Here is a 14,276-nt window from a genome sequence, read left to right as displayed (position 1 = left end):
GTGATTTTTCATCATTATATGAGCCACAACTACTTTGAACAGCAACTCTCAGAAAATAGGAAATACGTAGGTAACTTCTCTGTAGGCATTATGCTGTTAAACAATTTGTGTAATAATGTGATTTTTCGCACAACAATGGGAAAAGCTGTCCATTTTTTTTCTGAATAAGGTGGAAAAACAGCCACTAAACATCAGACTAAAAGTTTAGAAGAGAGAATATACAAAGAGATCGAACCCTTGATACAACAGATGGCTATATAAATGGTAAACTACTTAGATATTTTTTCCCAAAACTAAGGACTTTCCATTTTAGTTCAAGCCATGACACCATTATGTAAAGTTTGTTAGTGAACTGATTTGGACTGCTTTCATGAAAATCAGCAATTTAAAATATAGTTTCTGTTCATTTAAGGTTACAAATTACATATATAAGGCAGCACTTCATCTACCACTGAAGTGCAGCCATCTGTTACATTGAAGGCATTTATACAGAAAAGCTCAAAAATTAGGAAAAATATTATAGAAACCTGAGAAGAAAAATAGAGACAACTTGAACAGAATGCTGAGAACAGCTTCCTCCAAGCAGTCAAAAACTGTGATTCCCACAGTCCAAAGGCCAATAATTACAAACTTGGACCCCAAAAACTGGGTACTTAAATCCATATTGAGACAACTAAATACATTACTGTATTCCAAAGCTGTTGAACACCATCTTTTTCAAGAGGATATTGTATATGGCACTTCCTAAATATGGAGGTAAATCAGTTAACTTTGTTTCCCCCACTTTCTAAGGATGCAAACCTGGACTCCATTGGGGTATGAAAATGTCTGTGGTATGATGTTTCCTGTCCTACCACTCAGTGGCCCACACAGTCTTGTTGTTTATAGTGAAGGACACTGCCAGGTGGTCTCCCATGGATCCTCTCTGTGCTATCTAACTGTGTCAGTCATCACAGCAGAAAGGAACAGGCACATTTTTGTGTGAAAACTAAAATACCTAGAAAAACTGCTTTTTATATTACACAAAAGAGAGAGCTGAGAGAAACAGAAGAGAGGAAAAAAAAACTTAGAGAAAAAGAGCCTGAGAAAAGAGGGGTTTAAGTTCTTTTCCATATAACTTTACAACTAAAAAGGAATTTTTTCTTTCTTTCTTTAGCAATATTAAACAACTTCTGAGCAGCTTGTCTCAGAAACAGATGCTTACTGTAAAGCCTGACAGAAAATATAGATGACTATACCATAAATATTTTTATGAGTAACTAGAATATATTTTTAAAAGCACATTAAAAATTATTACTCCAAAGAAAGACGGTGTGACTTTAATTATGGACTTATTTACCAGGAATTTAGTCTCAGTATTTTATTTTTCTATAACTTGTCCTTTCCACCTGTTGGCTATTATTGTGATTTATGACTATACCTTAGCACTTCATTGGTGTAAGTGTGATGTATGCATGTCAAGCAATTCTTTCTTTAGATCCCATTGTAACAAAAAACCATTTCAGATAACCACAACAGCAGATACAAACTTATATGTAAGGGACTCTACTTATTTCTAGAAGCTCTAAACAGCAAGTAGAAATTAATATACAGCTATAGAAAAATGGCAAAACTTTAAAACAGATTTTTTTTAACCAATTAAGGTTAGGAAGGTCACAAAAGCCAGTACTAACATCAATTTCTGAATTATGACAAAGCATTAATCTACAGAGAACATACTGTGATGTAACATCAAACAGGTCAAGCTATTTGAATGAAGAGAATGAAAACCTGACAGCCAAGCACACTGACCTATGGAAATGAATCAACTGGGGCAACCACAGACCAAAAAGGGCCTCATTTTTAAATATTTTATTGACTATAAAGTATTTTGGAGACATGGCACACATCCTGGCTGCAAACCCTGTTGTCATTGGCAACCACTTCCAGGACAGAAATTGTGTAACCACATGTCAGTAATATTTTGTTTGACTGAATAAACTCCTTCTCAAGAGTGCTGATTGGCTCAATCAAAATATTGTGGTAATAGAGTAACAATATTCCTTATCAAAATCAGGGGTGGCTTGAGACGACCTGCCCAAATCTGGCCGGCTGCAAACTTAAGTCTGTCCACAAATGGTGTGGTTTCAGAAACAGGTTAACTCAATCTGGATATATTTCTGTGCTGTTTGGGAAATTTACCACTGTCCAAACTAAATGAAAGTATTGTAATCCCCACTAACAAAGTGTTGATGTTGCTCTATGAAAAACTTACTAAGTAAGGAAAAGGACACATTATGTAGTATATGTGGGGGGGTTTTAGCCAGTCTTTCCCATTGGCTTAGGGCACAAGACTTCTGACCTGGCATGCATATCAACCAAGAGTGTTTCTGTTTCAGCAATACCCAGGAGTAAAGGAACTACACAAGTCTCAAACAATAGGTATAAATAAATTATAAATAAATTAAAACTAAAGTGCTTAAATTTTTGAAGTTAAGCCTGCTTCAGGGTTTGATGCCTGTTTAAGATAGACCTACACTCTTCTTGACCAGAAGATGAGGCCATTGTAACTGTGCCCTCACTCCGCAAGCCAAGTGATATTTGAGATTGAGAAGTTGGTTTCTGGCTTTGCATTGTATAACCAGACAAAATATAGAATTCATTAAGAATACATTAAGAATATCAAAAAAGAAAAAATAAAGCAACACATTCAGGGAACTATACAGGTTTTGTTTTGGATTGGGGGGTGTGTTTACATGGGGTTTTCCATTTAGACAATCTTATTTTTTTCTAGGTTTTTTTTGAAAGATAAATTCTTTCAAGCTGAACAGAGTGATTCAAAGTTTTTCTCAGAGTTGGTCCAAAACCAGCCATCTATTTGTTTTTACAGCATTACAAGACATGAGATTCTAGATTGATATATAGTACACAGTGGAATAAAAACAGAGTTATAATTCCTTTTTCAAAATTCTCATAAGTTAATTCAGGACCAAAAAAAAAAAGCACACAAAAAGAACAAATAGTAGCAATAACTGGAATAACTGTAATTGGGAAATTTTATTCTGAACAGTAGAAGCTCACATTTCACTCTTTCCCCTGAATACTGAACTAGGATGTACAATAACAAAAGAAAAACTTGAAAAATCTTTACTTTTTTCATTTTCCCATAATCATTTTTCTTATTGCTATAGTCTTACATAAAACATAATTAATATTAAAATACTAATGGTCTGTCTATTTAAATGATTACTTGGCACAGAGATGCACAACATCAAAAATATACAGGCCACAAAGTGTCACCTTCACATGGAAGGAATTCCCTGCAGTGAAACTGGCAAAGCTCAGCCTGGTCATGAGTCATGCTAAAGATTCATTTAAATTACTGGAGGGCATCCAACCTATTTAAAAGTCCGGCTACAGAGTATAACATGTTGCATTTTTGCCTTAGTTCTGATGTATTTGAACATAACTAGATCATCTCTTAACTTCTTATCTTCCCCCACCCTTGCCAAAGTATACTCCAGTGGTATTACACTTACCTACCAATTCCTCTCCTTGAGTTATTGTTTTGCCTCTCATATGTATTTAATTTGCACCCCCCTGAAGATGCTTCTGCTTGGAAGTCTAAGAACCCTAAAACTTTGTATCAGTTTTTTGAAGTGACCTCACATCTATGAAGACACCAGTTTGTTTTGGGAACATTCAGTATTTTCTGGCCATGTGTTGAAAAGAAAAAAAAACAAGAACAAAAATAACCCAGACAATATTCCCAAGGAGGCTGTTATCACAAGTCAGCAGCACAATAAGAATATCTTGGATATGAATGTCAGTGAAGAGATTATCTGCTGACTGCTGTGTGATGCAAAAGTGATTGCTCTGGAGGAAAACAGAAACCATGTTATGAACTACAATTACAAGAGCACTGCGGCTCATTATCTTTATGCCATATCTTTGAATAGATGTATATCTGGTTTGGCTGAATATTAGCTTGTAACTCTTGGATGTATCTCAGTGCTAAAAGGAGCAAAGCCTTGTTCACCTGCCAACATTTTCTCACAGCTGGGAAAAAAAAAAGGATGGAGATTTCAAGTTGAAAATAACAAGCTTATCTCAAAGTTTCCTATTCAATAGCCGTATTTTAACATAATTTTTTTCCCATGCCTTAAAAATTTCTGCCCATCAATTATTTTTTGTTCCCTGAGGAAAAGAGCTGATGCACAGACTGAAGAAAAGAACCATACTCTGCTCCCACATGAAGGGCAAGATAGAGACAGACAAAGTGTGAGGTCAGAGAAAAACAGCAGACCAATGCCTTCAGCTGATGTGATTGTCCAAGTTGCACACAGGCTTTAGACTGCAAAATGTGTTTTAAAATTCCATCGTATTTTACCTCCAGTAATTTTTCTGTCCTCCCTTTCAGCATCTCCAGAAAGATAATAGGCAAGCTCAGTCTTACAGCTATAGAAACTAAGAGGACAGAGTGCATAAGCAATATATTTCTTAACTAGCAGCAAAAAATTGTCACCAGCAACTCAGTTTCTGAAAATTATTTCTCCAGAGCAATGTAAGTAATATCCTTAAAAAACAAATGAAAATAATTAATTATGGTGCCACCCGCCTTACCCAAGTCGAATCACCTAACAGGTTAGGTGCCTGGAATCTAGCATCTAGTCTCAGCAATCAATAGAAAAGTATAGATCCATCCCCATTGATTCATCCCCTTGGCTCCTGGGGAACTATTTGTCACTCAGCAAGCTACACAGGACACCCAGCTTCTAGGCAGCTTAAATTTGCTTGGATAAATTCCAAACAAAGCTTTACAAAGTTTTCAAAACTGGGGACACAAAGACTGTTCCCATATCTGGAATCTGGTTCTCCTGACTGTGTTGATTTGCACCAATGTTGTGGGGCTAAAAAAAAACCCATATTCAGAATACTTAGTAAAAGAACTAAGCGAGATTAAGCAATAGAAGTATATTTAGTAGTGTGAATGACTGATCATTAGTTACATCCTGGTTCTGTGTTCTTGGCTCTGACCCATACATTATGTTCAAATGGCAAACAGTTGCTATTAGCAAGACTATGCAGTATTCTGGATCAACACATGATGTGCCCAAATCTGAACACACACTTTCCCTCAAGGAAAGTAACTTCCCATCAGACTACTAAAGGACTAATATCCTTATATAATTTATCAATTCTCCCTTTTGTACTCAGTTTCACAGTCTTACCAGTTCATTTGGTAGACTTATGATACCTCTCTGTGAATGATCTATCCATGAATTGAAATAATTTTGCAGCTCCAGAAAGTTGGACAGTAAGCCTCTTCCACAGTCCTATTTATAATGACCTATACCATGAAGTACAACATACCCAAACATTTTGAGACTAGCACTCAAAACTGTCCATGCTTTTGTCCCATACTCAGTGCCATACATCTGATTACCCTCTGTTTACACATGTGCAAATCTACTGTGTGAAGGTTGAGAAAATTTTATCTTCAGAAAAAATAGTTCAGACTATAGTCAAACAATGAATCAACCGAGATAAGTCACAGTATTCTCATTTACTTGACTACTCAATATTTAGTACTTATTCTAGTGCTAATGGAAGTAGTCATAAATCCTAGTAATCCTTTGGGACCTATTAATGCTGGCTTTTCACTGACACAGTCTTTCTCTGTTCTTCATTTGACTCCCCACACAATCAGAGACATACAACAGACTATGCAATTTAAGTGCGTTTCCTAAGAGAGAAAATTAAAAGTAAGTGTAACAGATAAAAAGAGCAAAGCATTAGAATGGAAGAAGATGAATAAAACCAGAGAACCAAAGGCAAACCCCCATCTAAGTAGGCCACCCACACTGTTAATATGGATAAGTGAACAATTTTAAAGAGGAGCATAAATGTTAGCATGTTTGTATTGCAAACTGGTAAATGCTCCAGTTACTGCTTCCCAAAATAGCAAGGAAGTGGCACATCTCTCCTCATGAGATCTCAGCATCACACTCTGAGCTATGAAGTAAACTAGGTTACACAGGTTTATTGGAAAGTCTGCTTACTGCCATTGGGAAAAGAGCATTTAATGGACCTGGCTAATAAAGAGGCTGTAATACTGAAACAGGTCATATGAATACAAATAAAATATACCTCTCACTGTACTTTTACCTTCACCATGACTAAAAGGGAAAAATTCTCAGAGCTTCCCCCATAACATTTCCACGGATACTTAAACAAAAATTAGAAACAATGAAACTTCAAAGCAGAAGTCTTTCAGAGATTTGTGTTAACTGTTCAAGAATTCCACCAGGCAACTTAAGCTATTGCATGCTACTGTCTCACTTAGGTAGAGACATTTTGAGCTTTCAGTGCCGTAAAACAGTTGAGTACATCTGTATTATGAGTGTTGAATAGCCACTGTAAAAACCAAGTGGTTAAGAATGAACACTGAAACAACCCCTTTTATTCAGGCCTCATTTAATGAACATCAATTGTTTGGATGTTCTGGGGAGAACCAATCACCTTGTTTATGTCTTTGGCTATATGGCTATAGTTTCACCATCCTCAGTTTTATGCATCTTGAATAAAATACAGTACAGTTGACTCTCTTGGCACTTGCTTCACATTTCTTTACTGTGAAGGGATGCACTGATACTCTCCTTGATAGAGGAGCCTGCTCCTAAAGCCAGATGACCACAGGATCATCAGCTAATTGAATCTCCAGAACCCCTAAAGCCTCACTCCCATCAGCTGTAATTATTCTCTTCCTTTCCTAATGTAACACAGAGCACATCTTTTCCATTTCCATTGAAATGGGGATGAAAGATGTCATTACTGAAAAGTCTTATAAGTCTTTCACATAAAACAGACAGAAATACAAGGTGAATATTCTGAGAAAAATCTGAGCAGATTTACCTTGCCTTTTTCTTTAAAAGAGGAGTGAAAACTGTGAGTCATCTTGATTTTTAGGTCATTTGACTTCTATTACTTTTGTCTTCTACCTTTTTATAATCTTTCCTATAAATTATTTTATTAAAAGTTAAAGAACCAAATTTATCTGGAGTTTGTATATCCTAGGATATGTTCAGGGGAAACTTCCCCCATATTTGTGGACACAGTAGATTCCCTGACACAAGTGTTTAAAATCATACAAATATTCAGGAAGCAAAACTTTTCTTTTTTATTAGTTTCTCCTTGCTACACTAATCTGATTAGACTAATAAATTGTAAAGAATGAAAACTGGTAGTTACATCAAATTAATGTCACTGAAACTATTGCAATCCAATCAAAACTACTCAATATCCAAACCCATTTTATAGCTTTTAGAATAATCAGCCTAATAAGAGGTTGATCATCTTCAATTACTTTCAAACTGAATGTCAGAATATTTCTCCTATTAATTTGATTAAAACAGTACCATCATCTTCCAAAGGCACTGTGTTTACAGTAGAAGTGCCTTGATCTACACAACTCAAACATTGCCTTTAAAATCCAAAACATGGATTTATGAGAACAAAGCTCAGTTCCTTCTGGTTCCTTTTGCAGCACTGCTGCAATTCTGTTGGCTTGAGCTGAACCTCTTTGGTGTAACAGAAAGGAATCCCAAGCTCTACGGAAATTTATTCTAAAAAATTGGCTTGAAATATTACAGAGCAACTAAAATTCAGTTCTTTCAAGAGCTGTCAGATCTCTTCAGGAATTGGTAGTGCTTCTTTGCCTAGAATGAGGAACTTAGTGCTTGCTGAATTCCCACAGGGCTGCCTAAGAGCAGCCCCTATCACTGCCCAAGCAGAGCTGCAATCTGTGCTCAGATGCCCCAGAGCTTCTGTGTGAGAGGGGAAGAGGTCCTGCCACTGAAACCTCAGATCTGCAGTACTGAAAGGAAAGTTACAAATGGAATATGTAATTTCAAGGAGTTCTAGTTAGTATTATAGTATAGATCATTTACCTGAACGTTTTGTTGGAAGACATTTCTATATCCCTAAGACAGAACACAAGCAGTGTTAGGTGTAACTCTAGGATGAAAAAGTAAGTTTCACTACAACTGCTTCCTATTAATTTGTTAAATAATGCCAAACTCCAGAGGAGATTATGTACCTGTAGCTCATTTACACTTGGCCTTTTTGCATGTACACATCATCTGTTCTGGACTAAAAGACAAACAGTGCCTGTTCACAGTGAAATTATTCATGAAACAGGAAATAATCAGCCTAATTTTACTGAACTTTAGATAGCCATGTTGATATTTGACATGCTATACCTACCCAGCTCAAGAGTGCACAGCTTGTGATGGACTGTTTTGGTTTGGGGTTTTTCCCCTGACCTCCCCTGTAGACTTACAGGAACACATTCATGATGGAGCAAGACTATTTATGTTCTTAGGGCTGGCAGTAAAAAAAAGTCAAAATCAGATGTCTGCAGCCTCTAATTAAAACAAGGAAAATGGTGTTTACAAGAAGGAAAATGGTATTTAACTAAAACTGGTTTAGACACAGTTCTGTTTGCCAGTTGAATGAAAACAAAGGTTAGCATGAAGCAAGTGCACATCCAGGATGAAGGTTTAAGAAACAAATAGTATCATCCAACTATTTTAAAATTCTTCCTACACCAATAAAAGTATCCTTGAGCTATAAAAAAGAAGATTTTTGGAAAGTAAAGTCTGTTTTTCACACAACTATTTTTTAATAAACACCATGCTATATGTAATGAGCTAAACCTAAAAATAGTGAAAGCCTCATAGTTAAAATCAAACAAGACCACTGAGAAGAAGCTCAAAACCAGAAAACCTTGTACCCTCAGGACAAATACTAGTTGACTGACACAAGGCCTCTTTCTCACTATAAGGTGAGAAGTAATGGGAGATGCCTTCTATCATTCATGAGAGAATTAACTCCCCCTTTTCCTTTTTGTTTCTACAAAGAATCCCTACACCTGTAGTTTACTTTCTGCATGAAGCAGAAGAGAAAAGGAGGTGGTGGCAGGAGATTGTCTTCTTCGATCATAACTAAAACAGCTTTATAAACACGCCAAAACAGGCACTAGATTTCCTGGAGGTGAACTTTGGGTCATTCACCTCTGCTGTGTCCAGAATTATATGCCAACTCAGGCAAAAAAGGAGACAAATAGTATTACAGATTATGTGAGTAGGAGAACACACCAAACTGGATCAAATACAACTATCTTGCTCAGCTTCAGAGGTCAGTGTTTTCATCTTGTTCTATAGACAGGAAGATACCCTGGGAATCCTGCCAGGAAAAATAGAAGTACCAAAGTTTAGAACAGAAAAAGTTTAAAAAATCCCAGCTAACGAATCACTTCTGAGGCAGAATGCAGAAAACTCACCCTGAGACAATCTTGAAGCAGTAACAGACTTGCAGAATTTCTGGTTTTTTACCTATTTCCCACCCTCGACTGAAAGAGATGGTTTAGTAATAGGAAATATATAACCCAAAGCTGTGCTAAATTAGACACAAGGAAAGAGTATTGCCCACAATAGTGAGCCAGCAAGGTACCATTTCCAACATCTGTTACATATAGCCCTGAAGGGACAGGACTATAGGTATCCTGAAGGGACAGGGTAGCCTGAAGGGACGAAAAATTTCTCCCTACTGCAGCAGTTTTGCAAGCATGTTCTGCTACTATGAACAGCCATATGATTAGAGGCACTATATTAATATATTAGACCATGAGGGGAAAAAAAAATGACTTTATCACAATTATGTTTTCCTGTAACATATACAAGGCAACTTCAGTCATCATCTTCTTTCTTAAGCAGGATCTGAAATACAGTATAAAAGGATTCTGACACAGAAACACATTAAGCAGAGAAAGTGCATACTCTGCAAGTCATGGATGGATGCACAGACATACAGATGGGAAACTGATGAGTGTCTTTATTGGCACCCTGCCATTTATCAACCAGTACCTCATAAAATCAGAAAATCAACATATTATGATGTTCCTCATAGCTGTACTGGTTTTCAAGGGCTTCTGAAGAAAGGTCTTTGCTCCTCATCTGGTGTGTTTGCTTTCTGGTGTCTTTCATTTAAGAGATGTTAAAAAAGTTTATAATCTACATTTTTTAACCTGAGAAAATAGCCTTGTACTTAGAGGTAGAAATTTCCTTGGAAATCTGAAGGAAGTGATTCAGTATGCAAACAGCACAAGACCAGAGGCAAGACACATACTTCATTTTACAAAAAGTCCACCAAAGATTCCTCTATATCCTGTGATCCAATTTCCCAAATGCAGAGTCATTCCTGCCAGCATCCTAAATAAGCTGCTGCACAGACACATATATCACTGAAGGAGATGTGCACAAAAAGCTGCCTTTGTAACCCAAAGGGCCCTCAGCAGGTATCTTCAGACCTAAGTCATTGTATATATCGAGTGAAAAGTAAAGCTTTCAAAGTACAGTATTTACATACAAAAGAAAGCTGAGAAAAGTAAGCAAGAGCCAGAGGATTTAACTGTTCATACTCCCTTTTCTTTTTACTTGCTTGATAAAATGTTCTGTGAAAAAGCCGTACGATGACCAATCTAAAAATAAGTGAGTACTATTACAGGATCATTAGAGCAGAAGACAGCAATTCTTGAGATACTAATTTTGTCTGGGCTGCTGCCAATATCGTTAGCCCTGTCATTAGCTCAGTTCTGGTGGCACTAGTAATGACATTTGCAGAGCATGGCTGGGCTGTAGCAATGCCCTGCCAGTTGTTTGTGCCTATTGCAGCTACCTAAGGCACATCCAGTAGTCACATTCTCCTATTCTTTCAGTGGGTAGTACTTACAGGAGTCAAGTGAGAAGAGAGCTTTACACCCTCCAGCATCATTGCCTTTTTTTTTTTGTGTGTGTGTTTTACGTCAGACTAAAACTGTTTGAGGGATATTCCTCGGTGATTTATCACAAGGTTTCCCTCTTTTCAAGTCTTTCTTACAAAAAGTTATCAGAAACGAGAAGTAGTTGCCAAGATTAGAGATGCTTATTTAGACTCCAGAAGAAGCCTCTCCAAATTCTGAGTGTCCTTCATGTTCAGATTTCTTTACTGTTAATTTAAAAGCTGAGAAAGAGTAGGTGTTTTGAAACAGTGAAGAAGCCAAGTGCATCAAAAGCCTCCTCTGACTGCAGAGAATATTTTGGCTGCTACTCAGAAGCTACTACCACAATTCAATTATTTTAGCTCCAGCTAAGCTTCAGCACTTTGAAAGAAAGACTGGCACAGGGAGGAGAAACATAAAGCACTAGAACAGCAAAACTCAGATCCAAGCAGCAGAAGGAGAATGTGCTTCCAATAAAATGAAAATATGTTTCATAGCTAATGACAATAATGCAGGGCTTTTTCTTCTTTAAAGTTCTCACCCTACTTGAAAAGTTTTCCAATACCTTAGCTGATTAGGATCCAACAGACGACAGAACAGATGTAAATTCTGGATATAAATTAATGAAGTTCTAAATTATACTTTCAGTTCCATATTCTGATATTTTATGGATCTCATTTTTTATGATTTATAGAAATATAAACCACAGTATTATGTTTGTGAGTTACATAGAGGTTTGATACAGTATTTATATATACTAATAAAACCTAAGCCCTTCACTGTCTTATTTTGAAGCACACTCTTGCAAGAACCTAGAAAAAAATTAAATTGAGTATTTAACATTTTAGAGTATTTTCCTGAAAAATTAATAATAGAATTAGAAAATATTTGTATTCTTTTTCTTCATTATTTCAGATACAATTTTTATTCTTTCAAAGTCAGAAACTAAGGATGTCAGTGTTTTTTTTCTGTTATAAAGTCTATGAACAGTGACTGTTTATTAAGGAAACCAGAAGTTCTATCTTGTGAGCTACTTCATACAAACATCAGTTAATGGGGACTTTGATTTGCTAAGCAAAATTTGACAGGAAATTCCATAGGCAGAAGAAAAAAAGAAAAACTCTTTTCCTTTTAATGTCTTCCTCCTCCTCTAATAATCAACCACATATAACTAATTAAGATTGTATTTAGAGGGTAAAGCTTTTAGTCAATCTTTATTAATGGCAAGTAAAGACACTACTCCCTTCCACACTCATGCAATCCTCTTCTACAGGTTTTTTTTCTTGTCCTTTCTCTGAAGCACCTCATTGAGGCTGAGACAAGCTTCGGTCAGCTGGACTAGCAGAGCCTTTCATTTTTCCCTGAAATATATTCTCTCTATTCTGTCAGTTTTTTCTGTCCTACATTTCTAGTGGCCTCACATCTCTTGAGATCCTCCCTGTGAGAGGGTCACCTCAGTTCCTGCTTCCTTACCTTCCAAGAGGTAAGTCAAAATATTTTTATTTTTTCTAGGCAAACTGCCAGAAGTTCCATCCTGTAAGAATCCTGTAAGAATCTGAAGTTTCAGCCTCTTGGTGTGTTGTGAAAACCAAGCAATGGAAGATGAGAATTTCCCACCATACAATACAACGATACGAGTCTTATTCATTTCTCCTGCATGGTATATATACTGCTGGCCATATACTGGCAGATTATTGTTTGCCATGGGGAGACCTTTTCCTCATGTTGCTCATATACCTGTGAAAAGGTCAGGTGTCCCAGCCAGGTAGACTTAGACCCTTCTCAGTACCATGACTTATTTGGCCATCTGTATCTGTCAATACAAATACAGCAAATCAAAGCCAACAATGTATTTTGGAAGTGAAAAACAAGGGGACAGGCCATTTTTTCTATCCATGCTGAGATAGGTGGAACTAATACATTTTTAATACCAAATAGCAACAGTGCAGTATTGGTTAGAGCTAATAAGAAGCCAAAAAATTTGCTCCAGTTCTTACTTATAGAAAAACTCTCCCAGTCTAAAGTAAAGAGAAGGAAAGACCACAAAGTAACCATACAGATTCAGAAGATACTCAACTTATCTATCCTCCATTTCGAATTCTTAGCACAGTAGCTATACTAGACTGTGGTTTTCCATGGAAAAGAAAATGTCTGGTTTAATCACAATGAAGAAATGCCAAACACCAGTAACTTCACAATACAGAATTTTGTATCTCTCTCTTGTGAAAGTATTTGCAATCTTTTCCTTACACTTTTTTGTTAAATACTATGCTCAGAAACACATGAAAAACATACACATTTTTCTTAAACTGCATACACTTTACACTGAAATGTATTTCAAAATTATTTCCATGCATTTTATTCACTGTGTTTTCCACCATCTGAAGACAGTTTTTAAGAAAATCCAAATTCATGCAAAACACTTGCAGGATCTAGCTCATGCTAGATATACAACTGAACTAGTCCAATAACCTTTCTGCACCATCTCAAGCAACTTCATTCAAGATCCTAAAATACTGTTATTTTGCCATTATTTTTAATGTCTATTTTGGTGCAATTCAAGTTGTTTGAAAGAAGAGATAATTTTAAATGGCTACAAAAATTCAGCCATATCCAGTTGGATAAATATAAGTGAAGGTGAAGTCATCATTACAGGCTTTCATTTTTACTCCTGCTGATGGCAAAATGTCAGCAAAAGGTTCCCAGCAACACTTCTGAAATAAGTGCTATTCAGGAGACTAATTCTTGAATGTGAGAGTGGAATCACATCCAGCCTAAGCAGAAGAAAATCGCTGCCCTTTCTGCATCTGTACAGAAAATACAAAACTTTCTAGCTATGCTTAAAAGACTGAAAGGTGCTGGCATCACGCACAAATCTGCAAGAATTGAAATGTCATGTTCACACTGGGAGAGAAAAGAATCCTCAGGTGCTCATTACCACTAAAAAGTGTTCCCACAGAAACCAAACCCTAGGCTTTCTCTACATGATCAGATTTTAAAGGTTAATTAACAATAGGAAGTGATAAAAATTTATAACCTACTGCTCATAATTTTTTAATGGTGTGATTTCCAATTTTTTTATCACTGGGCTTACACTTGAAATCAAAGTCCCATCTGCTTACATCTCATGAAACCCTGGGGACGAAAAATAAAATTTAATATTCTAAACCTTTTATTCTATGCTGGAGATACAGAACTCATTCATTTTCCATCTGCATGCCCCAGGATGCAGATTCTACACAACTTTGAAATAAACACCCTTGAAAGCTGTCATAAGCTTCAACACTTAAGCAAAAAAAATTAGAAACAATATGGTTTTATGGTCATGGTTTAATCCCAGCCAGCCACCAAGCCCCCCAAAGCCACTCACTCAGTCCCCTACCATTAGAAGCGTGGAAAGAATCCAAAGATAAAAGCAGGAAAATTCATGGGTTGAGATTAAGAAAGTTCAACACAGAAAGCAAAAGCCTCACAAACA

The sequence above is a fragment of the Molothrus ater genome, chromosome 4, assembly GCF_012460135.2.
Source record: "Molothrus ater isolate BHLD 08-10-18 breed brown headed cowbird chromosome 4, BPBGC_Mater_1.1, whole genome shotgun sequence".
NCBI classification, from domain to species: Eukaryota; Metazoa; Chordata; class Aves; order Passeriformes; family Icteridae; genus Molothrus; species Molothrus ater.
This window is presented reverse-complemented; position numbering follows the sequence as displayed.